A 12,430-nucleotide genomic window follows, 5' to 3' on the forward strand; every position below is an offset into this window, starting at 1 on the left:
TGAGCTGTTGCTAAGGAGTGTTTGTGTGGATTGGAAAGTGGGGAAGTGTCCAGGAGAGTTCCAGCACAACTGCACACAGAATAGGGAGGAACTAAGGATCACACTAGGTGACAATATGTCATTGTGTGTCTGGGACAGGCCCAGTTTGCTCCTCTTGTCCTAGCCATCCTATTCATTGGATGTCTTTGTACTCTCAGGAGTATCCAGGTTTGGATGGTAAGTTTTAAGGTCACCCTAATTATACGTGACCACGTTAGTGGAAGGGGTTAATGGCAGTGTGGACGATATATTTAAGTAAAGCCTTGTACCTGGGTGCTTTGGCAGCTCAGAAGCTGGCTGTGGGTTAGCACCATCACAGCCGTGGGTAAGCCACCTCACTGTTTCACAACAGTGTGGCCGCGAGGTGAGATCATGGCCCCAAATGTCATATGAACTGTGGTTCAGATCCTTTCTCATAGCTGGCCAGCTTTGACCTTCATGAAATTATTTAGCTTATCTCTGCTATAACTTAGGAGTTCTCTTAGGGATCTCACAGAGTTTGCATAGTCATTAATCATCTGTGTCAGGCGTCCAGCCTACTGCCTGACCCATAATAGACGCAGACAATGGTAGCTGCATTATTGTTATTATCATTAATTATTCCCAAACTATTGTTGTTGGGGCTTTAGTCACCATCTGTGAAATGGTGAGGCATGACCCTATCCTGCCCTGCCTCTCAGCTTTGTGAGACTGAAACTGGTCCACTCCCCAGGAGCCCGGAGCCCAGGGGAGGGCATGCTCTGAGTCCAGGGACTGTGTGTGAGTAGAGTTGTTTCCCTGCCAATCCAGCTCTTCTGTCTTTCTGGAACATGGAAACTGGGTTCCCAAGGCACTGTCCCTTCTGCTCACCCTGAATCTCTCAGGTCTTCTCTATTCCTTCCTGGCCTGGCAAGTTCCTCCTTCATGAGTTGGGGAGTCGGTGATACTCAGCACAAGGCTGTAATTTGCGGGTGCTGGCTGACCTTATTGAACTGCCATTGGAGAGAAGCCAGGGATCAACTCCTGGTGCTGCCCACAGAGCACCTCTCAGTGTACCATGCATGGAGACCTTCTCACCTCCTCCTCTCTTTCTGAACAAAGTGTCATCTGTTTTTAGTGCATTTGCTTTATTCTCTTTCTTTCCACTATTTTGCCTTTTCCTGTAACCGCTCTGGGAGTCTTACCCAGTAGCTGAGACTAGAACTGGAGCCAGCTGCCCCTCAAACCCTGAGTTCCTGCACAAGTGATTCCACCATTCTTTGTCCCAGTTCCCACATCTGGCAAGGGGCAAAAATGGTGCCACCTTGCGTGGTTGTCCCAATTCATAGTAGGGGCCTGATGCCCGTCAGCTGGTAATGGCCTAGAAACCTGCCCCTTCCTCCTTCTCCACACTGGTGTGTGCTTTTGGTGTTGTGGGAGAGAGGCCACCCAAAGAGCTTCTGACTCAGAGACTACACTCTGCTCTGGGAAGCTGGGGGCTTTGAGTCAGCTCCCACGCTGGGCCTTGGATCCTTCATCTGCCCAGCCTGAATGGTGGGAGTGGGGTATTTCGGACCTACCTGCCTTGCAGAACCGCTCAGATTTGAAGCCACACAACTGTCCCAAACTGTGCCTCTGCCTGTTGGTGGAATGCCTCAGCCTGCTCAGTGACTGGGGCCTGATGTAGTGAGAAGACCTCTGCACCGGGAATTTGTCAGGAGGTGCTGTTCTAGGCTTGGTTCTGTAATTCTGAAGAAGTCACTTCAGGCCTCTGGGTTTTTAGCTTCCCCATCTTTAGAATGGGGTAATTCCCCGTTGGCTTTGTGCTTCTCATAAGATGAGCAAGGGTGGTTACGTTGAAAAACACTTTGCTGTCACTAGAGGCCACAGCAGCCAGTCCTTCTGCTTGTCTCTGGGGGTGCCCATCCCTGCCAGGCTTGGAGGAGAGGCACAAGGAGGCCACGCTGGCCTCCACAGCCATATGGTGGAAGCACATGCTGCTGGAGGGTGCCAGGTGGTACCCTATGGAGGCAAGACCCCTGAGACGTTTTCTTCCCTCCTCTTCCCTGTTCTCCCTCGCGGACTTGGGGCCAGGGGTGGCGCCCAGAGTGAACCCTGGGCAGTCACTTCAAACTGCTTGGACTCCTCTCAAAGACACACTTTCTTCTTATTGCTCTGTTTGTTTGGATAGTGAGGGAATGATTTACAGAGCCCGGGCAGATCCCTGGAAGCTATGGGACCTTGAGACTGCCTTTGTGATCTGTCTCTAAGAGAGGATGGGTTGGAGCCCTGGAGAGAGCTGAATTGGTATCCCTGTTATCCAAGTGCTCGCCCAAAGGCCAGAGCCAAGTCAGTGAAAATAGACTATTTTTAAGTATCTGAGTTTCTCGGCCCTCTTCTCTGGCAGTTGGGGACTTCTGTAAGCCTCTACAGGTTAGTAGAGTGGACGAAATGGAAAGGAAAACATTTGGCCGCCTCTTCAAATCATGACGTGGAGGAGGCTCAGCTGACCTACTGGGGCTGGTGGTTTGGGGGAAGAAGGTAGCAGGACTCTGGCCCCCGGTAGCCGGACCAGGCATGCCCAGAACGGGTTCCAGTTTCAAGAACATTTGAGAAAGAAAGCAGTGGGCATGGGCCAGCTCTCCCTGACCTCCCTGACACCTGGCCACTGCAGGAGCTTCTCTCTGGTCCCCAGAGCCTTTGCCACACACCTGGCCACTCAGTGACGACACCGACTGTGTGGGAAGCAGCCCTGTGTCAGGCCAACTCTGTGAAGGGAAGTGCACTCCAAGGGCTGCCTCCTGGGGGACCCTCCATTCCTGTCACAGCCAGGTTTCTCCAGACACAAGGCCCAGCCCCACAGTCGGCTCAGCAGTCACTTTCTCATCAGGCCAAGGACATTTCAAAGTTGCTGTGTTTTCTCTATCATTTCCTTCCCTCCTCCCCCCTTCACTTCCTGTTTTTTTCTTCCTCTTTCTCCACCCCCACCCCATCTCTCCTGGCATGTCCCTGCAGTCTGAGAACAGGAACAAAGCCCAGAGCATTGATAATCATGATTTCCTGTGGTGCCCTCAGGCTGTGGCTGCTCAAAGCTGGGGCCAGCCCAGCCTCTCTGGGGCACCAGAGCCCCCTGGGGGAACCCAGCAGGAAGCTATGGTCATCAGGGTTCCCAAATCTGAAACCTAATAAAATAAGAATAATCCTTTAAGTCCTTGGGACCATCACAGCCTCCCAAGAACGTTTTCATGCATTTGGAAGAAACAGACAATCCTGGTGTTTTGGTTCAATAAATATAGTCCAGTTCCGATGGACAGAAAGTAAATTTAGAAGTTAGAGGCAGGCTCCTTTCTGGTTCGGCCCTGTGTTCTCTTTATGATTCCTCTGACCATGGCAGCTCTGGAAAGCTCGGTGTCCTAGTTCTTTGGGAGAATGGAATTAATGGTACCTCACAAGAATTTTCTGAGGACAAATCTATAAAATTCACATGCTATGCCTGGCAGATCTGATTTACTTAATAAGTGAAAGCTCCCTATTTTTTTTTTCCATGATTTGCTTTTTTGCACAGAAGAGTGGCCATTCAAATATACGGCAGCCAGAAATATCCCATAAGAAATGGCACTCCTGGGAGGACAGTCCATATCTGTTACTGTGTTTTTCTCAAACATGGAGAGAAAGTCCGACTGGCTGTCATGGAAAAGTGGAGCCCACCCACCGCTGTGTCCGTGGGTCACGGTATTCCATAACAATATTTTTCTGATGACAAACAAGAAGAATCACCCCACCACATGCCTGAGGTGGACTGTTTTGCTAATTTAGCTCCTTGTGGTAAAACTACAAAAACAGCACTCTGGATCAAGTGCCACCTCCCTTTCTAACAGTCTGTTTAAAAAATAAGGCTTCCCATTGAGGGTCAATGACCACTTGTTTGAGAAGTCAGCCTGCCCATGGGGCTGCTTTTTAGAAAATTCCAAAGGTCAGAGAGTCAGAGATGTGTTCCAATCTGGATTCTACCCCCAAATTGCTGATCCTTGAATGAGGCTATTTTCTTCTCTGAGGGCTTCCACTTCCCCCCAAGTAGAAAATGAAAGAATTGGTTAAGATTATCTCATAGATGTTACCCAGTCCTGGTCATTTCTGATCCTTTGACTCTCTCTGCCCTTCTTAAAAAAAAAAGTGTTGTGACCAGAGGAGGACAGGGGTTGCGTCTCATGGTAACATCACTTGTATTCCCCTGTGGCAGGGTATCGCTCCATTAAGGACTCCGAGGAGCCACTCCTGATTTGGGAAGCCCCACCTGCCGAGGCCTGACAGCTGCTCAGCTGATTCGTCCCATCAGCCTGGCTTGGTGAATCGGAGTCACAGGAGAGATTTCCAGGTAATTAACCACTGGCTTTCATTTTAGCAGAAATGAAATTTGGCACTGTGACCGCCAACGTGTTCATGGAGGCTGGGTGTCACACGCATGCTTATATGAACACCTGAAAGTACGAAGGGTGGACATCTCACCAGATTTGTCATCTTTGATTAGAAGCTGTGCTTCCCAACACCACATACATCTAAAGAAAAAAAGAGCATGTAAATAATAATTGGCATGCATTTTGAAGAGGCTGTCATTTGGAGTGGTCAGAGGACTCTGAGTTCTTCAGCTGTATTCTCAGTGGGATTTTGTGCTATTTTCAGTCTCTTGGGTGTTCAGGCATGAAACACAGGGGGACATGTAGGGTAAGAGCTGACTGGAGCCAAAGTTGTGATGACTTTGTCATGTACTGTCTGTGCAAGATTGAACTTAAGCACTTAAGCACCCTTGAGGTGCCTTTCTGCCCCTCTGGGCCAACCAAATTTAGACAAGCAGGAGAAGAAGTCCTTTAGCAGCCAACCCAAGACAGGGCTTAGGTCTCATGTGAGAGACCTGACTTGCACCGCGCTTGCTATGACATTTTTAGACACAATTTCAGTTCATGAGTTATTACCCAAGAGCCCCTGTGATGGACAGGTTGTAGCTCTCTGCCCGCCATCACCCTCCTCCTGAGACCAGCACACTTCTGTCTCTGGTTACCCCTCTCCTCTCTCAGCTCCTCTCAACCAGTCAGAGACATTTTTTCTTCTTATGTGCAAGGACATGGTCCCATCTGCTTGAACTTTTCATTGGATTTGCACCTGATGTGGGCTGACAGCTCTCCTAGTTGACTCAAGGTTTGTTGGGGGTTCAGCTCTCTGGGCTATGGCATGTTAACCTAGCTCCCTCAGGCAGACTCCAGGGCCCACAATGACAATGTCAGGACACATGTAGGAAATGCCCAGGCATATGCCACATAACCTCTCCTCATTCATTGGCTGCTGGTTCTACCTGCTCCAGTCTTCTGTCCTGAAGCTCTTTTTCAGTGATGATCTTGAGTTTCCTTGAAAGCTAAAACCTGAAACATTTCATGCAGCTGAGCTAGGACAGAAGGTAGGTCAAGGTGACTTCTAAAGCATCTTCCACTCCTGACTTCCCAGACTCTTTAGCTCGAGACTCGCCCCTTATATCCGATTCCCCTTCTTGGGTGAACAGGGTGAGCTCCTGTTCCCTTCCATTCTTCCTCTTGTGGTTCTTTCTCTAGAGTGGTCTGTTAGCTCTGGCTTCATTCAAAAAAAGAAGAGCTTTTGCAACTAGATCTGACTTCACGCTCAGCTCTGCTATTTATTGGCTCAGTGGTCTTGCTGAGATTGTTCCGAGTCCCCACCTGGAAGTTGGTGGACAGTACATTCTGTGTTATAGGCTGGTGGGGAGGGTTAAAGGAGATCCTGAAGTAGCGTGGTTTGTTGCTTCTAGTAGACCACAGAAAATGCTCCTTTCCCTACCCAGCTTTTATAGAGTGACTTAAACACACCTCTGATCCCATACTGGATTCCATTAGAACCTTGTGCCTGAAATCTAGGAGTGGGACTTGTCCACAATACCATTAAGTCCCAGCCTGTTAAAGGAGAGAGAAGCTGTCACCAGGCTTTGATTTTGGAGCTTGCCCTCCATAGAGCCTTCCTGTTCCAGGGTTTTAACCGGAGTGCCCTTATCAGGTCACGGGTCCTCTGTCATTGTCAACTTCAGGACCCACACTCTGCTCGCCCTGACTCTATACTTGGTCCACTGGGGTGTTGGTCGAGAACTAACTCCCTTTCCACAGATTTGCTTTGAACCAGCATAGTTCCAAGGCCCAGTGGAAGAGGTCAGTTGACCTGGGGCGGTGTCCTGGTCTGGGACTCAGTAGACAGGTCAGTTCGAGCACCTTCTCATCGGGGCCTTCCTCCTTGTTTGTTCGTTCTCCAGGGCATCGTCCATCTGGTCATGGAGCACGGGTTTATGGCACCTGACAGGTTCTGCTTGGTGCTGGGGATACAGAACAGAACAAAACAAAGTTTCTGTTCTCAGGGAGCAGTGTCCACATAGGGTCAGGGATCACCAGCAAGTCGTAGACATAGGTATACTACAGTAGGCAGTGTTCAGTGCTGTGGAAAAAAGTCAAGCAGACAAAAATAAATGAATAAGGCCAGGCCAGAGAGCTCGGGAGTTGGACAAATGGGCATGGTTGTGTTGGCTAGGGTACCCATTTGAGCAGATCTGAGGAAAGTGAGGGACAAGGTGAGAAGGAATCCTGGGACCAAGGTTCTAAGGGAGAGTTCTTGGCCTTGGTGAAATGGAAAGAAGCCAGTGGGAGCAGAGCAGAAGGGACAAGGGGACGGTGGAAGGAGGAGGGGACGGGCCTTGAGGGCCTCTGTAAGGACTCCGGTGTTTATCTTCTGGTTGGCTTTTCTTTCCAGAGATTCTGTCCTCCCTCTCTCCTCCCCAACGCATCGTAAAGACTCAGTTCTTAAAGCATTCGTCGAACATGGTCGCTCTTACCCAATGGTGCGTGAGTCGTTCATTCAGCAACCTTTATTGGTCCCTGGCTGCTAGCCTCTGGAGACAAATGAGTCTTGGCCCAGTGCTTAGGATCTGGCCTGGTGCTTGTTCAAAGCTCCTTGGAGAAGTTCATCAATAAATTAGGTCAAAGGAAACAGTTGTCCTCATTTGATCATCGTAGAGCCAATTTGCTAGAGTAGAAAGCTTCCACTGCAACCTCCCACAGGTCATTTCTACCCTTTCTTTTGGAATTCAGTTACGTAAGAGAGCTAAGTCTTGCCTTAAGGGTAGAGGGAGGATCGATTCATTCAGCAAATATTTTGGGGGTGCCTCCTGCACGTCAGTGCTGGTGCCAAGTCCTGGAGATGAATGACTGGATTTCGCCCCTGCTCTTGAGTTGTTAATGATTTCACAGGGTGATGTGCCAGTGACCAAATGACACACACTTCTCGGTGGTAAGAATGGCTGGTCCTAGGGAGCCCTGAGGAGGAACTCCTGACCGGGAGCAGGGAAGCTCCCTGGGGACATGTTGTCTCCTGGTGGTTGTGCACTGGAAGGTGAGGGAGGTCTGAGACCAAGGAACTCCCGGAGAGGAAGCTGAAGGTGTCAGCAGGGGGCTCTGTCGGCCAAGCCAAGAGGTTTGAGCCTATGCCGAGGTCAGCACAGATCAGTTAAACAGTTTTTAAACAGAAGTGGATACCCTGAGAAGACGGGTGTTTGAGAAAACAAAGGGCCTGATTTCATTGCCCTCCGGTTCCTTTAAATGCTCATTTTTCTCTTCCTCCCTGTGTTGAGATCCTAGTCCCCTCTGAAGGTGAATGGAGCAAGGTGGTTGTCAATAGTAGTGACAACCGTGGAGTGCCCCAGCCAGTGCTGAGCTGGCCAGGGTTTCACGTGTACAGATTGTGGGAAGATGCTAGAACCTGAGCTTTTCTTCTGGTAGGAGGAAATGGCTGGCAAAAGCCCTGCTCTTCCAGTAGAATTGAGGGAGGTTAGGTCCTTCACATTTTCTTCCTGTCAGAAAACAAATGGGTAAATTCCACCTTTTAACCTTCTTTCCGTTCAATACTAAAAACAGGAGTTTTCTCTCTAAAAGGCACTTGTTCATTCAACAGACAATCCCTAAGTACCTTTCACATGCCAGATGCTGCTGAACCTGTGAGCGAGACGGATGAGACGCAGCCCAGTCCTCAGAGAATTCATCGTCCTCAGAGACAGAGGAGCTGATAGTCAGGATCACACAGCGGATGAACGAGGTGGTGTGGACCCAGAGAGTCCCTGGAGCATGCTCTCTGTCCTGGGATGTGAGGGACACCGAGCTGGCCATGGAAGGATGAGTAGGAGCTGGGAGCTGGAAGACAGACACTCCTGGTACAGAACTACACTCTATAAATAGGGGACAACACTCAGTCCTCTGTGATGGTGGTGAGGAGGAAGTAGCCAGAGAGCTCAGCATGCGCAGATACTGCCTCAACTCTGCTGTTTACGAATCCATTAGTCGCCGCCTCCTCATCCTCCCACCCTGTTCTCAATAGTGACTAAAAAGAAGCAAATTGACTAATATGAGTTTGATCTCTTCTCTGACCCCATGGAGGTGTTAAGGAACGGAATAAGATAAGGGGGACCAAGAAATAAGTAGCAAGAGGAGGAGGAGGAATCCATCTCCATCTTCCAGAAATGCTGATTAACAGCCTGGATGGCACTGTGGCTTCCCGGTGGCAAAGGCAGCTCCATGGAGAGCCAAGTCTCGCCCCAGTGAAAACTCCCTGCCCTCTGCCTTCCTCTTGGGAGGGTGCACAGCACACACACCTGCAGAGACACGTCTGGGTTTGTGCTTGTGCATACACACATGCACACACCTGTAGATATGTGAATGTGTTTATATGAACATATCACGTAAGATTTACTCTATAATCTAGCCCAGAGCCTGCTGTGATTGACCTTCCACTCTGGCTGGCTCCTCACATAGAACTCCCAGATGCACATGCGGCAGAGCAGAGGCATCCGGCTGGAATCTGGAGGCTCCTGTCTGGAAGCCCCCTGAATGCAGCAGGGACAGGGAACCCCCAACCTTACAGGGAAGCTGGTTCTAGTTCCAGCCTGGTGCAGCTCTCCCTGGATACAGAGTCATCTCTAAGCCCAAGACATGCCTTCCCCTTCCTTCTCCCCTTCCATCCTGAGGGCAGGACCAGTTGCTCTCTGGTCTCTTGCTCTTAGGAACCTCTTAGTGCCTCTGTTGGGCTGGGCTGGGGGAAAGACCCAGGACCTGGGTTTCTTCTCTAACGCCCTCTGAACCCAGGGGAAGGAAGCATTTCCTCTCATGTAAAGTGAACTTCACAAAGATTTTTACAAGAGGAAGAGAAGATGTAGGGAAGAGGGAGTGGCCTAGAGAAAGGGTAGCACTGTCCTTAAGGGCAGCACCACCTTCTCTGGTTTCCCCACGCTCTCCCTTCTGATCTGCCCTCCTGTAGACCATTGTGCCCTCAGGAAGGGAGCAGAAAAAAAGGAAAAAGACAGTCAGAAAATAAGGCTCTGCTGGGAGCCCCAGGTACATGCAATCCCTGGGCCACTCCTTTCTTTCAGGCCTCTGGCTTCCTGTGGCTCTTTGTTCTTGCTCTGGGCTGGAGACTCCAAGAACAAGCTTGGGGTGTTCAGCCGAGCCCTGAGGGTGAGCTTGCCTTTCTCTGTTGGATTACCTAAGCTGCCAGCCCACTGGTCCCAGCTTGGAGACTTCCCTGAACCTGGTAAGAAGAGACCCAGAGTTGGGACTCGGTGCAAACTGGCAGAGGAGTCATGCAGAATTGTCACAGCTGAGAGCAGCTTGGCCAGAGCCTCCTGTACGGAAAGGGTGCCCCTGGAATTCCCAGCATGTTAGCTCTTTCTCCTCTTCTATCCTGGAGCTTTGACTATGCTGCTAATCCAGGAGGAAGGGAGATGACAGTTCATCTGCTACCTGTAGTGGCCATAACGCAGATGTGAGGAGCCTGGAAATTGGATGACATTTTCAGAGACAGCACCACACAAACCTAGCTATTCGGAATCCTACACAACAAATATTGGGCATCTTAGTGGATCAGGCAAATTGATTTAAAGTGTGGCCACTATACAATTCTGTGCAGGGTCTTTAGGAGCACAGCCTCTGGGGCCAGACTGCCTGAGTTTGAATCCTGCTGGCTGGTATGTTGAGCATGTTCTTGAACCTCTCCATCTGACAATTTCCTCATCTGTTTAATGTGAAACCAGGCAACACCACCCTCACAGGTTACTGTGATGATTAGTTGAGTTAGTACTTGTGAGCGTCAGAATGGGGGCTGGCACATAGTAAGGACTCAATTTGCATTTGCTAGTTTTATTTTGACCTCCAGCCTCTGTTGAATTTTCCCTGCAAATGAGGTCCTGGGGTAAGGTGTGGTCCAGTCACTGAAAGCCTCTCTTATTATCAGCTCCCAGGTGCAGAGTGAGTCTTAGATGGGCTTCTACAGCTGACATTAGCAAGAGTGATGTGCACACTCAGACTTCACTGGCATGTGACGCCATGTCTGCCATAGGGACAACCCAAGAAGGCCATTAGAAGACCAGAGCAGAGGCATTTTCTGATCAGGGAGGTTTGCAGAGGACACAAGGAGGTCGAGAGTCAGTGTGGAATCAGGAGGCAGGGGAGGTGGCGGAGTTGACCTAAGGGACTCTGGCACACGATGCCATTATAAACGAGAAGGGGAATGTTTGATAATGATTTTTGGTGCTGGTGAGGGCAGGTATCCTGCTCGAAGTCTTCCCAGCGTCAATGCTTGAAAGCCTCAGGGGAGGTCCTGGTGTCAGAGGAAGAAGAGGAGTTAGGAGGTGCAAGGAGGGTCCCCACTGCAGGGGACAGAGCCCGTCTCACGGCTGCTTCCAGGCTGAGCGAGCACAGGCTTCCTCTGTGCACGGCCTGTGCAGGGCTAGCCCAGTCCCCTTGAAGGGCCCGACAAAGACCCGCTTGTTCTCCCCTGACATCAGACCTCACCCTCAGGATTTCTCTGTCCTTCTGGGGCAAGATCTCACACAGTGATAATAGAGCTCAAGGGAAGAGATGAATCAAGCGAAGACTGCCTCCGGCGTCACCATGCCAACGCGCTGGCTGTGTGGAGGGTGGAACATGGCGCCTGCGGTGGGCACTTCTGCACCAGTTCACACTGGGCCAGGCCCCGGTGCTGAGCCGCTGGTACAGTTCAGAGAGTTGCTAGCTGCCTTGCCTGGTCAGTGAGCAACAGAATATTAGGGTCAGACTAATTAATTGCTGCAGACAAGGGGCTGATTCTTTTCTGTTTTGTTTTGATTTTTTGTGAGCATGCATTGCACTTAACCACCTGGATTTTCTGTTACAACAAAGATTTATATGGAGAGTTTTGCCTTGGAAATTTCATCCAAGCTTATTCAGAGGGAAATGAGAGACCATCTGGTCTACCTTCTCTCTCATGCTTTTTTTTCCCTGTGAGTAAACCGGGGCGAGGAGAGCGGAGGCAAGGTTGATCATAGAAGGGGTGAAGGCTTTCTAGCCTCCTGGTTCAGGCTCAAGGGTGGAGACGCTGTGTGTAAAGACCTAGCACAAGGTCTGGCCCACATGGGGACTCCACAAATCCTATCCCTGGTTACATGTTTTTTTATGTGCCAAGTTGGATCAATTAAATAACCCATTTATTAGACACGATGTATATTAAACCAACATGAGGTCGTGGCCACTTCTAAAACAACCATGCACTTGGGAGATAGAGGATGAAAAGGGATTTGATGCTGGAACTTCAAATTCAAATTCATAGTCGAGTGTGGTGGTTCCCAAACTTGAAGCACCTGGGGCCTGCTGAACTGCTGGCCGGCCGACAGTAGGTCTGAGGTGGGGCTTGCAATTCTGCCTTGCTGACAAACACATCTGACATGCTGAGGGTGGCAAGAGCCCAGAAAGCTCAAAGAAAAGACAGCCATTTTTCATTTCACGGTTAGAAATAAATAAATTTTGGGAAATTCATTGCTGAAGCACCTTCAGGGGTAAAAGCAGCTCTTGCCTGTGCAGAGCACTGGAGACTCTACTGGAGACACCCAGGGGGTGTGATCTTGAGGGAGTTCCAGAATTTACTATGACACAGTTACCTTATCTGAAAAATTACTTTGCAGGGGGATTTGGGGGATTAGGAAAAGGCATCAGTGGGCTCAGCCTCCAGGGGGCTTTCTGGGAGAGTCAGCTGAAGAGGGATGAGGCACCCTGCCAAGGCTGCTGGACAGGTCACCCTGTCTCCCCACTCCCTCCTCAGTGAGTTTTCCATCCTGCGTTGGGCTCTCAGAGGGAGTGAGCTCAGGAGCAGCTTGGGACCTGGTGTTTGACCAGCAACTTGCAAGTGGATTTAAGGAATAGCCCAGAGGGCGCTGGGTCTGTGTGTGCAGCCTGCAAGCCCTGCAGAGGATGAAGGGCAAAGCTTTCCAAATTCCATCCAGTATGATGCAGACGCTAGCCTGGGATCCCGGGCTGCAGAGGAAGTTCAAGTTAGGATGGAGCACGGTCAAGTCATCAGCAGCAGGGCTTCC

The 12,430-nt window shown here is 50.1% G+C and overlaps 1 protein-coding gene across 2 annotated transcripts in view; it reads left to right on the forward strand.

The window, feature by feature from the left end:
• Positions 1-4,237: 4,237 nt before the first annotated feature.
• Positions 4,238-12,430, forward strand: part of Cyria (CYFIP related Rac1 interactor A) — a 57,272-nt gene continuing 49,079 nt past the window's right edge. For both annotated transcript variants that reach the window (XM_015479956.2, XM_048804786.1), the window contains exon 1: positions 4,238-4,372. The gene's annotated coding sequence lies outside the window, so the exon portion shown is untranslated. The remainder of the gene's footprint in view (positions 4,373-12,430) is intronic.

The sequence above is a fragment of the Marmota marmota genome, unplaced genomic scaffold, assembly GCF_001458135.2.
Source record: "Marmota marmota marmota unplaced genomic scaffold, marMar, whole genome shotgun sequence".
Classification (NCBI taxonomy): domain Eukaryota; kingdom Metazoa; phylum Chordata; class Mammalia; order Rodentia; family Sciuridae; genus Marmota; species Marmota marmota.